At 42.3% G+C, this 12,930-nt stretch overlaps 1 protein-coding gene across 9 annotated transcripts in view; it reads right to left on the bottom strand.

Moving 5' to 3' along the window:
• The window catches only part of rbm47 (RNA binding motif protein 47), a 31,194-nt gene extending 19,688 nt beyond the window's left edge, over nt 1–11,506 (bottom strand). For 6 of the 9 annotated variants that reach the window (XM_075462883.1, XM_075462889.1, XM_075462892.1 and 3 more), the window contains exons 1-2: nt 10,337–10,569; nt 9,643–9,814 (exon numbers count right to left, since the gene is read on the bottom strand). The gene's annotated coding sequence lies outside the window, so the exon portion shown is untranslated. Of the gene's footprint in view, nt 1–9,642; nt 9,815–10,336; nt 10,571–11,332 lie in introns of those variants that run through there. The other 3 variants (XM_075462885.1, XM_075462886.1, XM_075462884.1) reach the window with 3 other exon arrangements.
• Nucleotides 11,507–12,930: the final 1,424 nt, after the last annotated feature.

Genomic DNA, 12,930 nt, shown 5'->3' with positions numbered 1-12,930 from the left:
GGTGCGATTAAACAAAGGTTGGACGGAAAAAGCTTCCATGATAAAGTTACAAAACAAAGACCATGACATAGATTCTGTCATAAAAGCATGAAGTCATTCAGCGAACATCCCACAGCGGAGGGAAGATAACCGTCAGCTCAATGTTAACAGAGACAGAGACGAGGAACTGGTCCTGCAGGTCTTCCGTTGAACCATAGCTGTACACAAACAGCTTTGCAACGGTCACTGAGATGGATGGAGGAGAATCTCGCACGGCTCTGCCTTCACCTCGGTACACATGATGCACGGTGTCACCGAAAACATTCAATATTTGTATAGGAATAGTTCAACACTGATGTCAGGGACACTAAAACAATGCCACAGGTGGGGGAGAACTGCAATGTATTGTCTGTAAACTTTAAATCCCCTTCTCCTCTTATTGGAAACATAAACACAACAGAAAGGTTCTGACATGTGTGTGAACCCTGCAGGACACATTGGAGTCATTGCCGGGCCACAGCAGGACAAAGTGTCTGTTTCTCATGAGAATCCTTTCAGCAGAAGGTACACCTCACCTTCATCAGAGTCGGCATCACCTCGGATAAGAGTATCTATCTGAGTTTGCGTGTGTGTTGATGCTTCTGCAACAGAATTCTCTGGGAGATCCTGCAATTTTGCCTTCTTTCCATTTATGAGTGTGTTTTTTCTTCAGTTGTTTCAATCTAAAAGCGCAGTGCAAAAAAAGTACTAAAAATTGTTTCAAAACCCAGAAACAATCAGGACCACATCTAAAAGACAACAGAAGAGATCCTTATACCAACGTCTCAGCCGAGGGAGCAAACACCACAGGGTGTCACAAACTTGAATGCAGGTAGATAAACGTGTGTGTGGGGGGACAGAAGTATTAAACTGTGTGATGTTTGGTGTTCTGCTTAACAATTAAACATTTGGCTCCGATCTGTTGTAACACTTCCTCGTTCACGCTGTCACCTCGTGTCCTGTAACTATTGTCAACCAATCCCAGTGTCCCCTTTCTGATTAACAAAATGACTCAGCACAAAAAGCGAGCCTCTCTGCCCTCCTACCACACACAGGTCCAACGCTTTTTTTCCCCACTCTTTTGAAAGAAGTTTCCCCTTTTGCCTAGAATTTGGTCAGCTGACACTCTACTTCTAGTCATGTGGCCTGTCATTAACCAGTGGCAGACGAGCTGCAGTGTGTTTAGGTGCTACATCACTGCCAAGGTCATAGAGACGAAAAAAGGAGGAAGGCACGGGGAGACAGATACGAGAAAAAGATTTAAAGAAGCTGAAAAACTTGTAGACTAAAGAAAAACAGTCATGCATATGACTGTTAACCACACTGCAGATGCTTATTATCTGGCCACTTACCAGTAACCACTGTAACGTCAACATGAATGACTGTCATTTCTCCTAATACTGGGAAACAAACCCAACAATCATGTGATAGAATGGAAGTAGGATGTGGATGAAATAAGAGAGCAGACTAAATTAGCTTCTGCCCAAATCTAAACTGATTTACTGGGATCATTTTACAGGCTTTGGTTTAAAGTCCAGGTGTTTGTACTGCTGCATTATCATAACATCTGAGGCGGCGGCGCCACCTTCGCTGACAGCGTGTGGTGACATTACATATGGAATAGTACCACAAAATAATTGTGTTGATGGACAGTCATGTGAAAAAGAAAGCCCACCCTCTTCCAATTCTGAGGTGTTGAGTATCAGGACTTAGTAGAAAATCTCTTCAAGTCTTAAAATGAGGTAAATATAACCTGGCATGAACATAAACACGTGACATATTACACAATGTCATTACTTTTTCCATAAAAACTAAACCAAAATGCAGAGGCAGTGTGTAAAAACAAAATGCACCCTTACTGCTTCAATATGAATGCATTTGACGAGCAGCCTGATAAAGTCCTGATAATCACATTCACTTAATTAACTGATCATCAGTAAGTGTGAGCACCTCTACAAAAGCAGAAACTTTGGCAGTTTGCTGCTCTGGAGAATTCAGGCATGTGTTAACTGCCAAGGAGTAAAGACATCAGCAATGGTCTCAGAGCGGCATCTCAGTGCTGCCCATCAATCTGGGAAGGGTTTCTAAGGCCATTTCCAAACAATTTGGGGTCCATCATTCTGCCGTGAGAAAGATTCCCTTCCATTCACAAGAGGAAAGCGTTAGCGACAGCAGTCAGTCTTCTCAGGAGTGGACGTCCCAGCGAGTTCACCCCAAGGTCAGACCGTGCAATGATCAGTGAAATCACAAAAAAACTAAATGTTACAGTTCGTGACACGAGAGTTAGAAACAGACTGAACAAGTACGAGCTGTTTGCAAGGATGGCCAGGAAAAAAGGGCCTTCCACACCAAGGATAATAACTATAACAATGTAACAGTGTCCACACTACTAAGTGGTAACGCTCTGTAAACATTGACACCGAGGGTGGCGTGGCACACAGCACACTCCAGCTGTACTGAGGCACCAACATGGATTTTGATAACCTGCTACAACTGTGCGTTGCATAGAAAACGAAATAGAAAACCAGGAGAAAATCTTACTCCTTCTCTATTGCAGCTAGTTCCTCTACTTAAGCTTGTTACCTGCAATCTGTTGTTGTTAAGCACGTGTCATCAATAAAAGTAAAAAATACTTAAATACAGTGATGCCTAAAATACACAGTTTGAAACTCAACAAAAAGTAGTCACAGGGAAATGCTTCTTCTTCTTCAAGCTGTTTGATCTCACATGTTTTCGTAACGTGCGGCCAAAGCCTAACTATCTCATCCCTGCATATTAAAAACCTGTGGCCACGCAGCAGAACCTTATTCCTCGCCACATTGCCTTTACAAGGTCGGCTGCTGTATTTGCATGTGTTTTCTTTGGCTGCAGAACATGAAGCTCTCTCTGCCACCGTACAATTTTGTTTGCCATTTCATTTGCAAAGCTGGCGTGTGAAAAGTTACAACTAGATTTCTTACCGCCACGGCTCCAGTAAACAGTGAATACAACTTCCTTCTGCTTTTTAGGAGATGGTCATACTTGGAAGTAAATGAATGAATGATTAGCAAAACCTGCTGGCTGCCTACACTCTTAATGTCTATGAAAGTAGAAAGGATGTACTTAGAAATTCACACACTGCTTCAATGTTTTGACTTTGACAATATGGCATTCAGCTGTTCATCTGAGGTTATTATTATTATATAAATCTAAGATCTTGTAAGGACCAGATGATTGTTTTACTCTGTTCTGTTATGAAAAACTTTAGAATTGAAAGAGGGTGCCTTGTCTTGTAAAAACAGTAAGGAGGCCAACGCCTCTTCTCCGATTGGTCGGCTCCAATTTCATGAGGCCTATTATTGGGAGTTAATCTTGTTTTATTTTTAGGCATCTTTGCTTATTTTCATAATGAATGCAGCACATACTAGACTACAAAATAATTAGCCACAGGTGAGTTTTACTAACTGTTTTGAGGGGCTCCTTTCTGATGTACTTGGTGATTTTTGAGAGATGAGGGACAAGAAACAAACATTCCATGAAAAACAGAATTGAGACACTTGACTTGCCACTTCACACCATTACTGATGTGTGATTTTCTATAAACTGCAGATTGCAGCACATCTTTGTTTGCAGAAACTTTTGTGACAGGCTATGTGAGGTCTGAATTTACGCTTAGAATCTAGACAGAGACAAAATGACAGTTGATGGGAAGTATGACAGGTGAGGCCACAGGCAGTGTTTAAACAGCTTCTTTTCCTTGAGGTCTTCTTTTCACACTCTCAAGAGAGCGTTAGAAAGATTTTTGACTTTTTATTGTAGACATTGCTTGCGTCTCAGGCACAACCATAGCTTAAAGTCACAATAAGTGTTACAGCATTTCACGTAAAGGGGCTGTACTTTCAACTGAATATCTAGTAACAGATCCTGGCTGATCAGTTTTAACATCATAGAGCATTAACTTGTAATGACACGTAATCTTCATCAATATGTCGATGCACAGGCATTTAATCTTCTGGTAATCGTAAAAAACTGCAATCTTCAACATCCCTCGTTTCCTGGAAAGACAAAATGTTCCCTTGCACACCTAAAGCAGACACATGCACCCGGGCTCAGTAAAGTGAGACGGGAAAAGTATAACAGGCAGATAAGAGCTGAATGAAAAGCTGAAGGAATTCAGTGCCAGTGAACTCCAGCTCCTAAATAGAAACATAATAGTTGAACTCCTTAAAAGTGTCACGCAAACCACACAGAAGCAGGAGCCTTATGACAAGAAAAAGAAAAGAAATCCTGCGAAACTAAAGCAGAGTGTGATACACCTGTTCTCCAAATTGGGCTGTGAAACTACTTGTAAACACAAAGGAAAGTGTGGGAACGTAACAGAGAGGGAAGAAGTGAGAAAGATAGATGAAAAAAAAGAAGGACGAGCCCGACTGTCTGTACATAAAATGTGTGTGTTTGTAAATGCAGTTTTGTCCTCCATTTGACTACTTTGAGTCAGTTTTGTGAATGGGTTCACAGTCAGACTCAACCCACGGAAAATTCCGTTCTGAGATAATGTAGGGGGGGACATTGTGTGTGTCTGTGTGATTTTGAGGTGGAGCCTTATCATAAGATGCAGTGCCTTACAGTCTGTAGTTTCTGTCCTTCAGGCCTACTTTATTACACACACACACACACACACACACACACACACACACACACACACACCATACAGATTGGTTTGCCCTCCCTACCAGAATCAAATGGCACACACACACCTTACCTCATGGTCCAGACAACTAGCCCATTGTGTATAGCAACAGTTATGCAGAAAGAGTGTGTTTGAGAATAGGCAACAGGATGCTGCGTGTGTGTATGTGTGTGGACAAGCTCTAGAACAAATTTACTTCTTTTTTTTTTTTTTTTTTGCCCATAGGCTACTGGCTATGAAGAGATCCCATCAAAGAGTAGTTACAATCCTTATTATCCTTAAGGTCCGTGTTCTGTGCAACAACAATCTCATTTTGTCCACCTACACTTGCACTGGCATCAAATAAGCAAGAGGTTCACCTCACTGCAAATAAGAAAAAGAGGCACAATAGAGCAATGTATGTGTGGGTACACAAGTCCCGCCCCTTAATATGCCTCTTCCCTCACTCATTTAACTTGAAAGAGGTGGATAACGAAGCTAAGAGTGAAATGAAGCATGATAAGAGCATTAGTGTACAAGCAGGTTGGAGGAGTGGGGAGGGAGAGGAGGGAGGCAAGCGGAATGAAGGAGAGGATGGAGGGTTCAGCGGTGTCACCGCACTGGGGGGGTGCAGAGGTTGCACAGGGGTCAAAGGTTGAACAGCGGAAAGCAGGGGGCTGAGGAGAAACGGGGGAGGAGGAGTGTTGATCCAGCCTTCACAGTGAGTGGATGTCACCTGTTTACACACTCAACAGTCCTGCCACGTTCTCAGAAGAGACACGGTTGCACAATGCTTCATCTCAGTGGAAGCACTAAAATGTTGTGAAATCAGTCTGGGCAGATGGTTATTGCTTATTTTATCATTATCATATAAAACCACATTTTAGTGTGTGGTCAAAGCATCAAAAAAGAAATCACTTCACAAGGATGTCAAGCCAACCCTGCCTTTGAGAGATCAGGTTACAATCCAGCTTATTGTTTTCATAATTAAGCTAATATTGGCAGTTCTGCCTTAATCACGTTGCCTTCATTTTTTTTTACTAATGTACACTACAACAGGTTGCAGTTTGTTTTGATACAGCAGATGATTGATGTACAGAGTGGGGGATCAGAAACCAAGGTCCACATCCAGATTCCTTAAAGTCCTCCAATCAAACTGACCACATAGGTCCTTTGTTCATACCCTTAAATGAGACCCATAACAGTATCGTGTAAAAAGTACCGGCAGGAGGAAAGTACAGCCCAAATAAGTGTGTCTGCAATGAAGCAAACATCATTCCAAAGTCTCTCCTTTAACAAGCCACAGAATCCTCATAAGGAGGTAGGAGGCGGCTTTGGATAGAGCAGTTAAGTGGGCAGAGATTCAACATAATATTCATAACTAGGTTTTTATCAATGCAGAATCACACAAATGAAATAAACTGTCGTGTCGTAATCACCTTAAAACGAGAACTTTTCTCCACACAGCAACAGCTACAGTTCAACCTCCTCATCCTGCAAAAATCTTGCACTTCAAGGTTTCTACAGTAACCCAGAGCGTATGAGCTAAACACTGGCATAATTTTTTCACAAGATATCACCACATCCAAAACTGACTGAAACTTCAAATATCAAGCCCATTTTATATTACCAGTTTTCAAAGTGTCTGCTGGGTTCAAGCAGCATGACAGCAGGCGGGCTTTTAGGCTAAAATGACGAGTAAATGAGATAAATCCCAGAGAGTGCTACTGTCAATACTTCAGGTAGGTTTTGCTGTGAGAATGTAAACATTATTGTTGATTTGTTAATCACGAACATCCAGTAAATGTGCACTATTCAGCTTCTGTGACTGTGCTCTCCATCTTGGGTTGGGTTTAGTTCTAGGTGGTACATAACTGGTTCTTTTCAGATTTGGGTTGGGTTTTTTAAACTGTTAAAAAACACTGTTGCAAAAAGGCAGAATAGGTACAGGAGACAGGATTGCCTCTGTTAAGTCCTTTCTCTCAATTCTGAGCTTAAACGTGTCTAAAATGTTGTAATCTAAACTTAATCAAACCTTCACAAGGTCAGATCGGATCAATGATAATACTAATAATACAGCTATTTCCACGTAGTTTGAAGTACATTCTAGACAACTTAAAACCATCCATTAGTAAGAAAAACAAGATCGTCCATCAGCAACCTGCAGAAAAGGCAATTGTTTCCTGGATGTTCAAGTGATAACATCTAATAGTGGTTGTAGCAAATAAGACTCTTGTATGTTAGAAGCAAATGAGGATGTACTGTGGCATTGTTAGAGGCACACAGTCCACTGCTGGAGGAAGCTGGGTTGGTTGGATCACAGGAGACAGCGATTCTTTTAACACAAAAGTCAAAACCACACCTATGTGTTTGTAATTGAAACAATGCATAATGACAAACGCTATGTAATTTTAGCACAGTTTTAATGTTGGTAATCTTCACCTTTACCTTCAACAAGCTGTTTGTTGTATTAAAACTGAGTCACAGTGAGCCACAGGAATTTAACTGGATCTAGAAAGCACAGACAAATGATGTTGTCATGTAGTAAAAAAGAAAAGAAAAGCCTTTATGTGTTGCTATAAAGAGTGCATGGACAAACAGTACACTGTGTCGTACAGTTTTAAGGTCTTTTGATAAATATAGCAAAAGCGCAGTGAATTTTTATGTATTTTCCACCACTAATGTTTTCCTCCAACTTGATACTCATCCTCTATTTTTAATAGTTCCCGCTGGAGGAAGAGAACCAACCTTAAAATGCCTCAGAGTCCAAAGTATCTGCTGGTGCCAGTGAGCACATCAAAAACATCGTTTCTCACCTGCTCCCTTCCTTTTTCCACCTGTACGTGCTGCATTCTTCTTTCTTTCTTTTTTTTTTTTTTTTGCCTGTTTCTGCTTCCCTTCTTCTCACTGCTGCTGGGCAGTTTGGCCTGATCAGAAGGGAGCAGAAGAGGAAGGCGGGGGGTTGAAAGAGGGGAAGAATGTGGCCATTGTGCTCCCCAGGTATGTGTGTGTTTGTGACAAACAAAAAGAATGTGAGCGCGAGGAGATCAGATCTTGTTACAGGTGTTTCATAAACAGCACAATAGTGCTAACAGGTTCCCCTCTCTCCCTCCGCTGCATTGGTCTCTGTACGCCGCAGCTTTGGATTTCTCTCGGTCTTGATCAGCTGGATCAGGCCTATGGCTTTGTCACATACAAACTGCACCAAATCTGTGCTTCCTCACCATCAGCATGAGGTGATCATGTGACAGTCACGTGACATGATCATGTACTATGTGTGTTGGTGTGTGTGTGTGTGCATAATTCATGCAGTTTAAGCTGTTTCTCTTCCTTATGGTTGAGGTTTGCTGAATAATAGTCAGCGTCCTGCTTCGACCAAAACAAAAGAGATCCCTTATTCGCCTTCCCCTTCCGTCTGTTTCAACCCTGTCCTGTCTTCCTGAAACTAGATAGGGCTCAAACATGACACCGGAAAGGTCACGCTAGGAAAAAAGCCTAGATATAATAATCATGTCTTTGATGACCGTCAGCTCCATTTTGAGACTGTAGAATGCGATACAGTCAGTTGAGAGATAAATATCGTTCTAAAAAGTGGCTCAACTCTTGAACTCACTTGTACAATCAGAAATGAATCCACAGCTATTGTCTGAGGAGGGGACACGCAAGCAGGTCCATTTGAATAACAACTATCGTATCCTGACTATTTAACTGGTATCTGTTTTTGGTTTTGCACGAGGCAGCATTAAGAAGCAACGTGTCATCACCTCATCAGGTCTGACCAGCACGTCAAAAGACACACACCTTTCATACAACTCCCTTGTCAAAGTATTTATAGTATTCCCCAGTCTTGTTTCCTTGACTTTAGAGGACAATACGCTGACTTACATAATTTGAATTTCCTGGAGACTTGCCCTAAGCCAAAACCCGTGATTGGTCTAAATAAACAAAAGCCCAATCAAAATGGTGGTAACATCTGAACCACTGTGACAACATGCAAGGATCAGGTCCTGCCAAAAAGACAAACCACAAAAGGTTTCTTGTAAACAGAAACTGAGCAGTGGGCCTTTGAATACTGGCAGTAAAAATCAAAGGAGATGACTTAAATATGACCATTTGACAGTATCTTTTTTCATTTGAACATTTTTCATGAGAACATCGTGCCCATATACTCACTTCAAAGGCACCTTGTCCTTTAAATTTGACCCAGGAAAGGAAAGTGGGTCTCTACAATGTGGATGTCTTCAAAACATTCGAAACACACACACAGAAAGAGCTACATTTTACATCCCTATCCTCCATCTCTTTCTCAGTAAAGCCATACATTTTCTATCATATTACAGCAAAACTAAGCTATCAACATAACCCAACATCTATCTATGGCGTTGACTATTTGTTTTACGATCATTATGTCACATTCGTTTTCTGATTGCCTTTCATTCAACTATTTGAATCTTAAATTTTGCGAAAAACGCGAGACATCTGTTCCTGAAAAGATCAGCAGGATAAGTAACCATCACAGACACACACACACCGCTGCTGCACTTTGTATGTACACACACATGCACGAAACTAAATCTCGTTTGTACAACAACAGGACACCCAAGGCTGAGCGGCGCCCTGCTCGACCAGTTTTTGAACCACACAAACACACACAAAATGACTAGACAAGACATTGACTGAACACACTCACACACACACACACACACAAATAAACATCCAGTCCTTGTCCCGTAACCTTGCAGTGAAGGTTACAGCAGTCTGCCGGGTCAGTGTGATCACTGGACCAGCTGAAGAAATGTCCTTCCAGATACCCACTGTGTGTACGTGTGTGTGTGTCTGTGTGTGTGTGCTCTTAAACCTCCAGGTGACAAAATACACTGTCCCTCATCTACCCTTACGGCACAACTGTTAAAGATCAAAAAGCAGAATGGGAAGAAGACACAAGATAGAAGGCGCGAGTGATGTTTCTAGCCAACCTGTGGGATGATGGGACGTGTAGTCACGGTCTCGCTGTTGGCTCTTCTTCCACCACTCAAAAGCAACAATCCAGCTTGTCACTTTCTCATCTTCCTCTTCTCTTCCTCTCCTCTTTTGTGCAGTCTGTCAGTTTCTCTCCGATCTCTTGTTGACTGTCAAGGCACCTCCTGTCTTCAATGACAGGTCACCCAAAAGCACAATGAGAAGAGATCTCAGATACTTTGGAACAAACACACGCGTGGGCGCCAAACACACATACACACACACACACACTATGAGCGAGGACAAGTCAGAGTTTCTCTTCTCCTTTTGGTGTTTTTTCGGATTCTGACTCAGATCCTCTCTGTTTGTCCTCTCCTCTGCTCCAGTCACGACAACACTTGTAGACGTAACAGCGGGAGACAGGAGAAGGGGGAGCGCACAAGGTCTTAAAGTGGAGGAGAGAGCCGAAGGTGACGGAGTTGAAGGAGAAAGCCACAGAAAGAGAAAGAGGGAGGAAGAGATGGAGGGAGGAAGGGCAGCGGTAATTAGTGAGTCTGTACCTGACTCTCACTGACATAAGCCTCACATTCCTAAGAGCCGGGGGGGGGGGGGGAGAAAAGGAAAAAGTTCTGAGCTCACACACCAACACACTAATCATCCCAAAGAATACCCCCCTTCATCCCAGCACACACAGAAATCTCATTTCCTTACAGTAAACCATCGCTGAGGCAGGCGCTCGAGTCAAGGTTGCATGATGCTAAGTGAAGGTGCTGCTGCGTTCCCACAAGTGTTCAGTCCGCTCTTCTGTCTCCTTTCATTTCACAGAAAAACTCCCTATCATTCCTTCTCTTCGTCTCTCTGTCTGTGTCTCTTTCGATGTGTGTATGGTGTACACACTGCCTGCTCCTGAAACTCACCAAACCAGAATTAAACTGCCCAAACTCTTAACACACCTTCTCCCTCCCTCCCTCCCTCCCTCCCTCCCTCCCTTCCTCCCTCCCTCCCTCCTATCATTCCGGATGGGAAATACTAACCTCCGGTCCCCTCTTCAACCTGTGTGTGTGTGTGTGTGTTTGTGTGCATCCAAAAAGCCAGACCATAATCATAGCACCCACAAGAGCATTCCTCTAAAGGGGTTTCCTTCATACCTCATCCAAAAACTCACACCACACGATCACTCGCATCCCCCACCTGCTTATTATTGATGATCCCACACAGACCGACCTTTTGCTCACTCACAAATGTATTTACATCCCTGAGGTCATGATGATATGTTGTCTTTCAGCGACAGCATTCACTTCATGACATGCAAAGTGCTGATCCCACCATAATGACAACTTTAAGTAATAACAGCTCACTCACACACTTTCTCAAATTTCTTGTTTTACTGTCAGTGTGAAGATGACACGCAGGGAAAACAGAAACTTTAAACGCCGAATATCAACAGTTTCCCACTGATGCTATAAAGGCTCCTGCCGTGAGGCTGAACTGAAAGTAAAACAGAGATACTGGCTAAACTGGTGTTGCTTACTGTACTTTTTCATGCTGCTTCTGTCCCTTCCCACACACTCTTTATTCTCCTTTTTTATTGGAGAATAGTTTACATGTTTGGTCATGTAGCTCAGTTTTAACACTGCAGACCTGCTCTATTCACCTTTTATTCAACATTGTGCAAGACTGTGTCTCTCAGCGTGTATATGTGCCTACCTGAATTCCTTAGAGAGTTGTGCGTAGGCGGGACCAAGCGCTTCCTTCTTCCTGATCTCAGGTGCGTGCTGAGTGCGACGTCTTTATGACAGGGAGTTGTCATGGAGACAAAGAGACAGAGAGAGAGCTGTACTGAACAGCGACAGCCACGGTCAGCCAGCTACCAGTATGAGGACAGAAGAGAGAAGTGAGGAAGCTGGATTTCTGTTTAGAGTAACAACACACACACACACACTGACACACATGCATACATTCAGATAAAGTCCCCCCCCCCCCACACACACACACACTCACACAGTGGGGAACTTGCCAGTGTGTATGTGTGTATAGGAAACTGAGATTGAGTCAGACGTGCTCACACAGAGAAATAACGTTTCAACACAGCGGCTGAACTCTGGCAGGGAGGAGGCTGGGCCGTTGGATACGTTGCTCAATACATTTAACTTTAATGCTTACTTAACAGATTTCACAGGAATCTCATACTTGAATGAACAGCACAAATAAAGAAGCATGCACAGTATTAAGTATCTGTAGCAATCCATATACTATATAGTTCACAGGTGGATTATAGCAGTTGAGATACATCATGGAAAAAAGTCCTCACAGATAGCTTTTCCTGCTTTATTATCACAAGTGGAAGCAGTAAAGTAGCACTGTGCTGGGGGAGATAAAGCCTAGCTAAAGTCCAGAGTGTGTTGCCTTTTTAAAACAAGTTGGCTTGAGTTTAGGGTTTCAAAAATAAATGCCATGAACAAAACCCACCAGATCTGCCAATGCTATCCCACGCCTTTATTCTGGTTTTTGGACAGTGACGAGGTGACTGACTCAGACAATTCAGGATATTCAACTTCTTTAACCAGAAAAGCTGGCTATGTCTTCGTGTTGGGCATATTTTTTTCCCCGCTGAATAATGATGTATCATCGATTGTGTTCCTGTGCATCAAGCTGAATCTGAGCGCACAAAATAGGCCCGTATATCTCTGCATTTACCTCAATTCCGACCATCAAAACGACCATATGGCTCAGTTGTTCATGCCCTTAAATACAACCCATAATGGCGTCCTGTAAGGTACCAACCCTACAAGTGGCTGGAGGGGAAAATGACCCATGAGAGTGTTTCCACACTGGATCACATGTCATTCTCAAGTCCTTTTGATTACAAAGCAACAAAGCACCCTCATGTAACATGAAACAAAAACCAACAAATGACAACAGTTATGTTCAATAACACAACAAAAATTTACTAAAACACTTTTGTCAATTCCAGATTGCGTTTAGGCAGTTATATTATTTGTTTAAGGTTAAAAAAAAAAAAAGGTTTTGGGCTAAAATACAATCTTTTTACATCCCAGCAGTCTGTTTCATGGACATTTTTTTGCTGGTTTCCTTTGTTACATGTTTTACTACACATTACAAAGCTTTCTCTCTTCCTAACTGCCTCTGGGCAATAACATCGTTTTGTTGGAGTTAGACGTCAAAACTACTTTAGTGAGATTAGAAAACAATCATGCTAAAGGCTAAATACACACTAAATACACCATCGTGGAATTCTTTTTTTAGGCTGTATATTCTTAGAAAATAACGATGAACCCTATCTG

The sequence above is a fragment of the Odontesthes bonariensis genome, chromosome 4 (genome assembly GCF_027942865.1).
Source record: "Odontesthes bonariensis isolate fOdoBon6 chromosome 4, fOdoBon6.hap1, whole genome shotgun sequence".
Classification (NCBI taxonomy): domain Eukaryota; kingdom Metazoa; phylum Chordata; class Actinopteri; order Atheriniformes; family Atherinopsidae; genus Odontesthes; species Odontesthes bonariensis.
The sequence above is the reverse complement of the archived record's forward strand: the minus strand, read 5'-3'. Positions and strand labels throughout refer to the sequence as shown.